This window comes from Salvelinus sp. IW2-2015, linkage group LG25 (genome assembly GCF_002910315.2).
Source record: "Salvelinus sp. IW2-2015 linkage group LG25, ASM291031v2, whole genome shotgun sequence".
NCBI classification, from domain to species: domain Eukaryota; kingdom Metazoa; phylum Chordata; class Actinopteri; order Salmoniformes; family Salmonidae; genus Salvelinus; species Salvelinus sp. IW2-2015.
Genome location: NC_036865.1, coordinates 3,719,406 through 3,731,932, shown reverse-complemented (window position 1 = coordinate 3,731,932; position 12,527 = coordinate 3,719,406).

Genomic DNA, 12,527 nt, shown 5'->3' with positions numbered 1-12,527 from the left:
GTAATAAGCTTACATGCGCGCTTTCCATAATATTTGGTCTTAGTCTAGGTGACGATGCCATCGATCATCGGCCTGCCAGTTTGACACAATACAAATAATAATCACTTTTATCCACCTTTGACTTTTTCCACATTTTGTACGTTACAGCCTCTTATTCTAAAATTGATTAAATTGTTTTTTTCTCCCGCATTATCAATCTACACACAAACTATGACAAAGGTTTAAAATCGAACAGGTATTTAGAATCTCTCTGCCAATATGCTATAAAATTTCAAACTGAAACTATCATCAGTTTTACATACGAAGTATTCAACCTTTACTGTAGTACTTCTGTTGAGGAACCATCGAGTACGCGAGCGGCACTCAATTCAGGTGAGTTTCTGGATAGTGCCTTATCAAGCTTGGCAGAACATGTGTGGGGAGTCTCTCGCGATGTTCTTCATGCAGATGCTCTCAACTTCGGTCATGGTCGGTAGTGGATGTGCTCGCACTGCTCCATCTTTCAGTTCTCCTCCACAGACGTTATCGCTGGCGTTATAAGTCAGGCTCGCCTGGGCATCCGAAGACTTCATGATTGCCCGATGCCACTCCTGTGTTTGTTGGCTGTGGTGTTTTTGCGGTCGTATGTCCTTGTTGGAGGGTGAAACCTTCGCCCCGTCTGATGGTCCTGACGCTCCTGAGCCAGTTTCGGACAAGAACTCTCCGCTTAGCTATCGTCTCGCTTTTTGTGGGTGTTCTGGGCTTTGACTAGGCCGTTCCAAGACATTTAAATGTTTCCCCTTAAACCACTCGAGTGTTGCTTTAGCAGTATGATTAAGGTCATTGTCCTGCTGGAAGGTGAACCTCCGTCCCAGTCTTAAATCTCTGGATGACTGAAACTGTCACGATCGCTGTCTTCAAATTCTAATAAATGAGCCAAGGCGCAGCGTGCATGTAATTCCACATTTTTAATTGAAGTGAAACCTTCACAAAAAAACAGGTAAACAGAAACCGAACGTGACACAACCGTGGCGCACACAAACACTCACAGAAAATAAATAATTACCCACAAACACATGTGGGAAAAAGGCTGCCTAAGTATGATTCCCAATCAGAGACAACGATGGGAACATTCCTCTGATTGGGAACCATACCCGGCCAACAAAGAAACAGACAAACTAGAATGCCCACCCAAATCACACCCTGGCCTAACCACATAGAGAAATAAAAAGGCTCCCTAAGGTCAGGGCGTGACAGAAACAGGTTTCCCTCAAGGATTTCCCTGTATTTAACACCATCCATCATTCCTTAAATTCTGACCAGTTTCCCAGTCCTGCTGATGAAAAACATCCCCACAGCATGATACAGCCACCACCGTACTTCACTGTGGTAATTGTGTTCTTGGGGTGATGTGAGGTGTTGGGTTTGTGCCAGACATAGTGTTTTCCTTGATGGCCAAAAAGCTCAATTTTAGTCTCATCTGACCAGAYTACCTTCTTCCATATGTTTGGGGAGTCTCCCACATGCCTTTTGGCAAACACCAAATGTGTTTGCTTATTTTTTTCTTTAAGCAATGGCTTTTTTCTGGCCACTCTTCCYTAAAGCCCAGCTCTGTGGATTGTACGGCTTAAAGTGGTCCTATGGACAGATAGTCCAATCTCCGCTGTGGAGCTTTGCAGCTCCTTCAGGGTTACTCCAGTCTCTATCACTCCAGTGTTTAATTGCTAAATTGTAATTATTTCGCCACTATATCCTATTTATTGCCTTACCTCCCTTGTCTTACCTCATTTGCACACTCTGTATATAGACTTTTTTCTATTGTGTTATTGACTATATGTTTTGTTTATTCCATGTGTAACTCTGTGTTGTTTGTGGTCGCACTGCTTTGCTTTATCTTGGCAACTCCGTTTGATATGAGACTTGTTCCAACAGCTTACTGGTTATAAAGGTCAAAACTAAATAAATCTAGTAGTATATACTCTTGCGTATTTCTTTGCTGTCTCTCTGATTAATGCCTCCTTGCTCTCTTGCAGGTTTTGTTTGTGGGCCATATTCTTTCAAGTTTTTCATAATAGATTTATGATGCTCTGTGGGATGTTCAAGTTTTTTACATTTTTTTTATAACACTGATTTCACTCCTCGCACCATTTGTCCCTGACTGTTTGGAGGTCTTGGTCTTCATGGTGGCATGATTGGGTGGTGTTGCGACTCTTGGGCCTTTCGAAAAGTGTATATATACTGGATATGTGAAGATCTGTGACTTGATGCCACAGGTGGACTTTATTTAATTACTATGTGACTTTGAGGGAATTGGTTGCAACAGATCTTATTGAGGGGTTCATAGCAACGGGTGAATACTTGTTGAGTGGATTGACATACCACCTTGCCAAATACATTTAAACTCAGTTTTTTCACAATTCCTGACATTTTAATCCTAGTAAAAATTCCCTGTCTTAGGTCAGTTAGGATACACTTTATTAAGAATGTGAATGTCAGATAATAGTGGAGAGAAGGATTTATTTCAGCTTTTATTTCTTTTATCACATTCTCAGTGGGTCAGAAGTTTACATACACTCAATTAGTATTTGGTAGCATTGCCTTTAATATGTTTATAACTTGGTCAAACATTTTGGGTAGCCTTCCACAGCTTCCACAATAAGTTGGGTGAATTTTGGCCCATCCTCCTGACAGAGCTGGTGTAACTGAGTCAGGTTTTGTAGGCCTCCGCCTGCTCGAGACGCTTTTTCATTTCTGCCACAATTTTTATTTGGATTGAGGTCAGGGCTTTGTGATGGCACTCTCAACTTGATTTGTTGTCCTTAAGCCATTTGCCAAACTTTGGAAGTATGCTTGGGGTCATTGTCATTGGAGGACCATTTGCGCAAGCTTTACTTCTGATGATGTCTTGAAGATGTTGCTTCAATACATCAATAATTTTCCTCACGATGCATCTATTTTTGTGAATGTGCAATCCTCCTGCAGCAAAGCACCCACAAATGATGCTGCACCAGTTTTCTCACGGTTTGGGGATGGTTTTTCTTTGGCTTGCGAGCCTCCCTTTTTCTAAACATAACATGGTCATATTGGCCAAACAGTTCTATTTTGTTTCATCAGACCAGAGGACATTTCTCCAAAAGGTACTCTTTGTCCCCTATGTGCAATTGCAAAGTATTTTTTATGACGGTTTTGGAGCAGTGGCTTCTTCCTTGCTGAGCGGCTTTTCATGTTATTGATATAAGGACTCATTTTACTGTGGATATAGATTTATTTTGGAACCTGTTTCTCCAGCATATTTCACAGGTCTTTGCTGTTGTTCCTGGGATTGATTTGCACTTTTTCGCAAAGGACGTTCATCTCTAGGAGACAGAACGCGTCTCTTTCTGGCGGTAATGACGGCTGTGTAGTCCATGGTGTTTTTTATCGTATTATTGTTTGTACAGATGAATGTGGTACTTCAGGCGTTTGGAAATTGCTCCAAGGAGAACCAACTTGTGGGGCTACATTTTTTTTATGTCTTGGATGATTTATTTTGGATTTTTCCAATGATGTCAAGCAAGAGGCACTGATTGGAAAAGGTACATTGAAATACATCCACAGGACATCCAATGACTCAATTATTCAATTAGGCCCTGATCAGAAGCTTTGAGCATGATCCTTTTCTGGAATTTTCCTAGCTGTTTAAAGGCACAGTCAACTTAGTGTATGTAAACTTTTGACCCACTGGAATTGTGATACAGTGAATTATAAGTGAAATAATCTGTCTGTAAACAGTTGTTGGAGAATTTTTTTTAAGTAGGTGTCCTAACCGATATGTCAAAACTATAGTTTGTTAACAAGACATTTGTGGAGTGGTTGAAAAACTAGTTTATGACTCCAACCTTAGTGAATATATACTTCCGACTTCAACTGTATATCGGTGTGTCGTCCCCCCTCATCCATTTCTCCACTGTTCCTGGGTCTGTTGCCGCCTCCTGCCAGTGTCTGTAGAGAGGGCAGAGCAGTCCAGCTGCTACCTACTCGTCCCTCTCTGGCCCCCGGCCATGGCCTGGCACGGGCACCACCTCAACACCCACAGGCACTCCTCCACTGCAGGCTCCTCCTGCCTCTCAGCCTTGACCAGCACCCTGAGTCCCCCACCATCACCTCATAGCCTGGCCCAATGCAGCCAGGCCCCTGGGGAAATAACAGCAGAAGACAACACCGTCAGTTCAACAATAACATGCCACTACAGACTTGGACAGAGAAGTCAATAAAGGACAGGGTAATGTTCATAAGGCACAAGAAGGAAGAAAACACAGTGAAACCCAAGAGGTATAATACTGTCTGATCTTGTGCAATATCAAATGCTTGTTTWGTTTTTTTCGTTGCAACATGTTTCGTTATGATGTGTGTGTGCTTTATTGAACACAACCCAGCTTTGAAGCTTCAATAAAGAACATGTTAAAATCAATAGAGGACAGCATCAACAGGGTTGAGTTCAGGTGGATGACAATGTACACGTTGAGTGTTTTGTGTGAGTGAATGAATGAACAATGGAGGAGCATCCTAGGCTGGATGCCTGGCTGGACATAATGTAAAGTTTGCGGGAACAGGWCATACACACAGCCTTTCCATTGAGTGGATACAACAGAAAGGAGTTAGTGAGAGCCACACAATGGACACAGCCACAAAACAAAGCCATGTTAGCTAGCTAGTAGGCCTAAGACCTATWCCATGATTACTGAAGGAGCAGGGAAGGGATTGAAAGGTGCCACCACTGCCACACTCAACTTAGTTGAGCAAATGAATGGGAACTGCACAGTAGTAAGCTAGACCAGCCTTTCTTAAAGTATGGGTTGCAACCCAAAGTGGGTTGCGGACCTGTTAATGGTGGGTCGCGACATGTCAGAGTAAATGTATAACGATTTCATGAATTACTGTAATTGATTTGGCCAAGTGCAACTGCGATCTCTGTTCAGTGCACTCTCTGCTTAGCAGTGGCCCCTGACTCTGCTCAGTTTAGCCGCGGCGTGCGAGTGAGAGGGAGATGCCCATGTGCTTCGCGGTTTACCAGATCTCTTTTCTGCAGTTTTCTTGAAGATCACTGTGTCCCACACGCTGCAGCAGTCTCTTTCAGCAGCAGAAGATGCACTGTCATCCCTGACTTGTCATTCCCACTTGACATCACTCACAGCTGTCATCATTGGACTCAAGCTTGCCACAAGTTCTGACTGAGCTCAATCGTCATGAAACGCAAATACAGTGATGAGTTCCTCTCTCTTGGTTTCATACAATTTTTGAGAAATAACGAGGAGCGCCCACAATGTGTTTAGTTCGGGGAAGTGCTTTGTATTGAGTCTCTAAAAACAAACAAATTAAAACGACACGCCCTGACAACGGTAAACGGTAAACCCAGGGAGTTCTTTCAGAACAGGGCATAATGCTTCAGGAAACAGTGCTTCGACAGCGGAAAAGTAAGTAAGTCCACTAGCAAGGCATTATTGTCATTTTATAGCAGAAATAAGGAAGTACTATCTCTCGTAGTAGATTTGAGTTTATTTTTTAAAACACTCCCGTTGTACACCGAAAATAGCTAGCTAACATTAGCCAAAGCAAGCTAGCAACCCTAAGTAACATATGAAGATGAAAAATGATCAAGCCTTTTGTACATCTTACTGTAGTCTAGGTTGGAACTGTTGCAAGTAAGCATTTTTATTCTGAAATATTCTGTAATAAACTGATTGATGCAAGATGCTTTTTGAGACAAACACACTCACGTAGTTCTGGGTTTCTCGTCTACATCAGGAAGCAGTCTCCCGCCTTACTGAGAAAGCAGTAGATGTTCTGTTACATATCTGTGTGATGTGATCGATCAGTTTTCAGCTCTGAATGAAAATGATTTCTTGGATTTTAACAGCAACAGTTCTAATCTAGATAGATATGTCTAGTGTTTTTAATGGGGGGACCTGAATTGCTATGTACAGTACAGTGCATTCGGAAAGTATTCAGACCCTTTCAATTTTTCCACATTTTGTTACGTTAAAGCCTTATTCTAAAAATGTATTAAATCGTTTTTTTCCCCCTCATTAATCTACACACAATACTCCATAATGACAAAGCCAAAACAGGTTTTTAGAAATGTATAAAAAATGTAAAACTGAAATATCACAGTCAAAAGTTTGGACACACCTACTCATTCCAGGGTTTTTCTTATTATTTTTTTTACTATTTTCTACATTGTAGAATAATAGTGAAGACATCAAAACTATGAAATAACATATGGAATCATGTAGTAACAGAAAAATAGTGAAATCAAAATATATTTTAAATGTGAGTTTCTTCAAAATATCCACCCTTTGCCTTGATGAAAGCTTTGCACACTCTTGGCATTCTCTCAACCAGCTTCATGAGGAATGCTTTTCCAACAGTCTTGAAGGAGTTCCCATATGCTGAGCACTTGTTGGCTGCTTTTCCTTCACTCTGCGGTCCAACTCATCCCAAACCATGAGATTTATGAGGGGAAAAAACGATTTAATCCATTTTAGAATAAGGTGGTAATAAGGCTGAAAAAGTCAATGGGTCTGAATGCTTTCCGAATGCACTGTATATGGGTATTTCATTTAATTGTTATTTGTTTTAGGCACAAGGGCAATGAAATGTACTGATATTTACGTATAAGTGCTTGTTTTCATAAGCTTGGGTCCCAGGAAAACACAGAATTTCCAGTTTGGGTCCCAGGCTAAAAATATTTAAGAACCCCTGAGCTAGACTAGTTTTCCATTCTTCCACATTACATTTACATTTACATTTAAGTCATTTAGCAGACGCTCTTATCCAGAGCGACTTACAAATTGGTGCATTCACCGTAATGATAATCCAGTGGAACAACCATTTACAAATAGTGATTAACTCTTTCTAAGGGGGGGGGGGTTGAAAGGATATCCTTTTCCTAATCGCTAGGTATTCCTTAAAGAGGTAGGGTTTCAGGTGTCCTCCGGAAGGTGGTGATTGACTCCGCTGAACTGGCGTCGTGAGGTGAGTTTGTTCCACCATTGGGTGCCACAGAAGCAGCGACAAGTTTTGACTGGGCTGTGCGGGAACTGTACTTCCTCAGAGTAGGGAGGCGAGCAGGCCAGAGGTGGATGAACGCAGTGCCCTTTGTTTGGCGTGGTAGGGCCTGAATCAGAGCCTGAAGGTCGGAGGTTGCCGTTCCACTCGAATGCTCCGTAGGCAAGCACCATGGTCTTGTAGGCGGATGCGAGCTTCAACTGGAACGCCAGTGGAGAGAGCGGAGGAGCGGGGTGACGTGAGAGAATTGGGAAAGTTGACACCAGACGGGCTGCGTGTTCTGATGAGTTGTAGGGGTTTTAATGGCAACAGGCAGGGAGCCCAGCCAACAGCGAGTTGCAGTAATCCAGACGGGAGATGACAAGTGCCTGGATTAGGACCTGCGCCGCTTCCTGCGTGAGGCAGGGTCGTACTCTGCGAATGTTGTAGAGCATGAACCTACAGGAACGGGTKACCGCCTTGATGTTAGTTAATGTTGATGTACATTACTGTTAATGATGAGTGATGATGACTTTAAAAACATCAAAACGTATCCAAAATTGCATCAAACACAAGTAACTAGCACGGTTACCCCTTCAGAAATAGCATCTGGTTAGCTTCACATTAGCTCATTAGCTAGTGGAATAAGTGGAATGGTATCAAACACATGGTTTCTATGTGTTTGATGCCATTCCATTCGCTCTTCTCCAGACATTATTTTGAGCCATCCTCCCCTCAGCAACCTCCACTGCTAGCTAACATTGATCAATGTGGACAAGCAAGACACGAGGCACTAGTAGAGTTACCCCTCCAAAAATAACACATTGCTAACATCACGTTTGCTACCGATTTAGCAAGGCTAGCTAACCAGTTAGCAGACCCTTAGCTAATCCAGCTAACATTAGCTAACGTTGGTGATGATGTCAATTTGAAATAAGGACCTTAACTGCTTTCGGGATAACATCAGATGGTAAGTTCAATGTAATAGCCTACACATTCTTCCCTTGAAAAACAGCACTTGCATGTTGTGTGTCTGTGTTGTGTGCCGTTGTCTTGTGTGTGTTCCTGTTGGTTGGGATTTGGGAATGGATAGTAATTCGTGAGCATGTTTTATGTCACTTTAAACAGTGCCACTTTATATAATGTTTACATACCCTACATTACTCATCTCATATGTATATACTGTACTCTATACCATCTACTGCATCTTGCCAATCCCGTTCGGCCATCGCTCATCCATATATTTATAAGTACATATTCTTATTCATTCCTTTACACTTGTGTGTATAAGGTAGTTGTTGTGAAATTGCTAGATTACTTGTTAGATATTACCGCATGGTCAAAACTAGAAGCACAAGCATTTCGCTACACTCGCATTAACATCTGCTAACCATGTGTATGTGACCAATAAAATCTAATTTGATTTGATTCATTCGTGAGCTCGTTTTATAATTTGTGAGCTTGTTTAAAAAAAATCTCATTCTATGTCAACTCCAGGGTTCTGTAAAGACATGTAAAGGTGTAATTGGGGTTATACTCTCTTCCTCTTTCGCTCTCTCACTTCCTCTTTCTCTCTCTCTCAATGTGGCTCTCTTTCTCTCTTTTTCATCTCTGACCTGCAGTATATTGAACAAACACAGGTGGGAAGTATATTCCATTGCAGATGAGGTGATGTAAGTTCAGCGTGTGTGTGTGGTTGTGTGTGTGTGTGTGTGTCGTTGTGTGTGTGTGTGTGTGTGTGTGTGTGTGTAAGAGGTTGCTAAGCTAAGAGCAATTTATGCTTGATCCCACAAATGTGTTTGGAGGTGCCGTATGGATGGTGTGACACAATTGCGGAACCTCTGGAGGCATGCAGAAGCCAAATTTGAGCTCCGTACTGCATCGCCAGTGCCCGCCCCAAATTTTTTTAACAATGCGGAGGGCTTCTGTATAGCTCCTCCAATGACATGATTGGTTGACTGGCAGGTGGGGGCGGGAGGTCCTGTATAAACATAAACTCACTTCCTTGATAACTTCCTTCCACAACAGCTCTGCGCTGCTCCAGATAGCGAAAATAGAGTATGAATGCCTGCTTTTCTGCAGAGGCCGTATCACCGTAACATGCTGCATAGCAATGGCAGACCTAACAAGAAATCCAAAGAAGGCGTAGCAGTCCAGCAGGTCTTTGGTCTTGTCGTGTGGTCCCTTGGTATATTCTTTTTACAATATTTTTTCTTGGCATATCTTTTAAAAATTATTTTCCGAAAACTCAACTTCTAAATACTCTCCTGCAACCCACCTCACCCAATGTGGCGTGGATCTGTTTTTTTTCTAAAGTATTTCTATTTACTTCGGATCTGGAATCCCTCAACTGAAGCTAGCCAGCTAACTACCTACCAGCTATCAGGGACTCAAAACAGAGCATAACGGACCTATTATTATATATTTTTTTTTCCCCATATCACCTGATTCCTACCGCAAACTCTGAACATTTTCATCTGGATCTTCGCAACTAGCTAACCGCAATCCCGGGTGACTACTCCTGGCTAGCATTTCCATCCCGGAGCAAGCACCAATTAGCCTGAAGCTAGCCCGGCCAGGACTCGTGCAACCACCGAAGCCCACTCCTGGGCTACAATATCCGGACCGCGACGTCCGTTGAAGGCCCATTCTGCTAACCGCGGCCTACTAGCTACCTAGAGCTACTTGGAACCCTACAAATTCCACTACTGGTCTATCAAAGTCACCGCACGAAGAGGCAAAAACAGACTTACCCCCATCGCGACGCCCCCCCAAAGGCTAACTTCCTAGCACCGGTCTGTTAACTGCTAGCTTGCTTGCACCTGTCTGCTAACTGCTAGCTTGCCAGCCCCGGTCTGCTAACTGCTAGCTTGTTTATCCCGACCTACTAACTGTTAGCTTGTTAGCATCGGCCTGCTAACTGTCTGAATCGCCGTGTCCCCAGTCAGRCSAACCACTRACTGGACCCATATGTTCACTTGGCTACYCATGCCTCTCTCTAATATCAATATGCCTCGTCCATTACTGTCCTGGTTAGTGATTACAGTCTTATTTCACTGTAGAGCCTCTAGCCCTGCTCAATATACCTTAACCAACCATGRTGTTCCACCTCCTACATATGCGATGACATCACCTGATTTAAACGTCTCTAGAGACTATATTTCTCTCATCAATACTCAATGCCTAGGTTTACCTCCAATGTACTCACATCCTACCTTACCTTTGTCTGTACACTATGCCTTGAATCTATGCTATCGTGCCCAGAAACCTGCTCCTTTTACTCTCTGTTCCGAACGTGCTAGACGGCCAGTTCGTATAGCCTTTAGCCGCACCCTTATCCTACTTCTCCTCTGTTCCTCTGGAGGTCTATAGCATAGACCTTCCTCTGGTGAGGATGAATATGTATGAACTTTCCAATTTGTAAGTCGCTCTGGATAAGAGCGTCTGCTAAATGACTTAAATGTAAATGTAAATGTAAATGTGATGTGGAGGTTAATCCAGGTCCTGCAGTGCCTTGCTCCACTCCCACTCCCCAGGTGCTCTCATTTGTTGACTTCTGTAACCGTAAAAGCCTTGGTTTCATGCATGTTAACATTAGAAGCCTACTCCCTAAGTTTTTTTTACTCACTGCTTTAGCACACTCTGCCAACCCGGATGTCTTAGCCGTGTCTGAATCCTGGCTTAGGAAAACCACCAAAAACCCTGAAATCTCCATCGCTAACTATAACATTTTCCGCCAAGATAGAACTGCCAAATGGGGTGGTGTTGCAATCTACTGCAAAGATAGCCTGCAGAGTTCTGTATTACTATCCAAGTCTGTACCCAAACAATTCGAGCTTCTACTTCTAAAAATGCACCTTTCCAGAAACAAGTCTCTCACTGTTGCCGCTTGCTATAGACCTCCCTCTGCCCCCAGCTGTGCCCTCAATACCATATGTGAATTGATTGCCCCCCATCTATCTTCTGAGCTTGTGCTACTAGGTGACCTAAACTGGGACACGCTTAACACCCCGGCCATCCTACAATCTAAGCTTGATGCTCTCAATCTCACACAAATGATCAATGAACCTACCAGGTACAACCCCAAATCCGTAAACAAGGGCACCCTCATAGATGTCATCCTAACTAACTCGCCTTGCTGTTTTAAATCAAGATCTCAGTGATCACTGCCTCATTGCCTGCATCCGTAATGGGTCTGCGACCAAACGACCACCCCTCATCACTGTCAAACGCTCCCTAAAACTCTTTTGCGAGCAGGCCTTTCTAATCGACCTGGCCGGGGTATCCTGGAATGACATTGACCTCATCCCGTCAGTAGATGATGCCTGGCTATTCTTTAAAAGTGCCTTCCTCACCAGCTTAAATAAGCATGCCCCATTCAAAAAATGTAGAACTAGGAATAGATATAGTCCTTGGTTCACTCCAGACCTGTCTGCCCTTGACCAGCACAAAAACATCCTGTGGCGTTCTGCATTAGCATCGAATAGCCCCCGTGATATGCAACTTTTCAGGGAAATTAGGAACAAATATACACAGGCAGATAGAAAAGCTAAGGCTAGCTTTTTCAAACAGAAATGTGCATCCTGTAGTACTAACTCAAAAAAGTTCTGGGACACTGTAAAGTCCATGGAGAATAAGAGCACCTCCTCCCAGCTGGCCACTGCTCTGAGGCTAGGAAACACTGTTACCAACGATTAATTCACTATAATTGAGAATTTCAATAAGCATTTCTCTACGGCTGGCCATGCTTTCCACCTGGCTACCCTTACCCCGGTCAACTGCCCGGCACCCTCCACAGCAACCCGCCAAAGCCCACACCATTTATCCTTCACCCAAATCAAGATAGCTGATGTTCTGAAAGAGCTGCAAAATCTGAACCCATACAAATCAGTCGTGCTAGAAATCTGGACCCTCTTTTTCTAAAAATTATCTGCTGAAATCGTTGCAACCCCTATTACTAGCCTGTTCAACTTCTCTTTCGTTTCGTCTGAGATTCCCAAAGATTGGTCATGGTGCACCTCAGCCACGCTCAAGGTCCTAAACGACATCATAACCCCATCAATAACCATCAATAAGAGACATTACTGTGCAGCCGCATTCATCAACCTGGCCAAGGCTTTCGACTCTGTCAATCACCACATTCTTATTGGCAGACTCGACAGCCTTGGTTTCTCAAATGATTGCCTCGCCTGGTTTACCAACTACTTCTCTGATAGAGTTCAGTGTGTCAAATCGGAGGGCCTGTTGTCCGGACCTCTGGCAGTCTCTATGGGTGTGCCACAGGGTTCAATTKTCGGGCTGATTCTCTTCTCTGTATGCATCAATGATGTTGCTCTTGCTGCTGGTGATTCTCTGATCCACCTCTACGCAGACGACACCATTCTGAATACTTCTGGCCCTCTTTGGACACTGTGTTAACTTCTCTGCGCACGGATCCCTTTTACGGGATAATTTTCCTAAACAACCTCTGAATTGCAGGGCGCAAAATATTACTAAAAATATTTATAATCATGCAATCACAA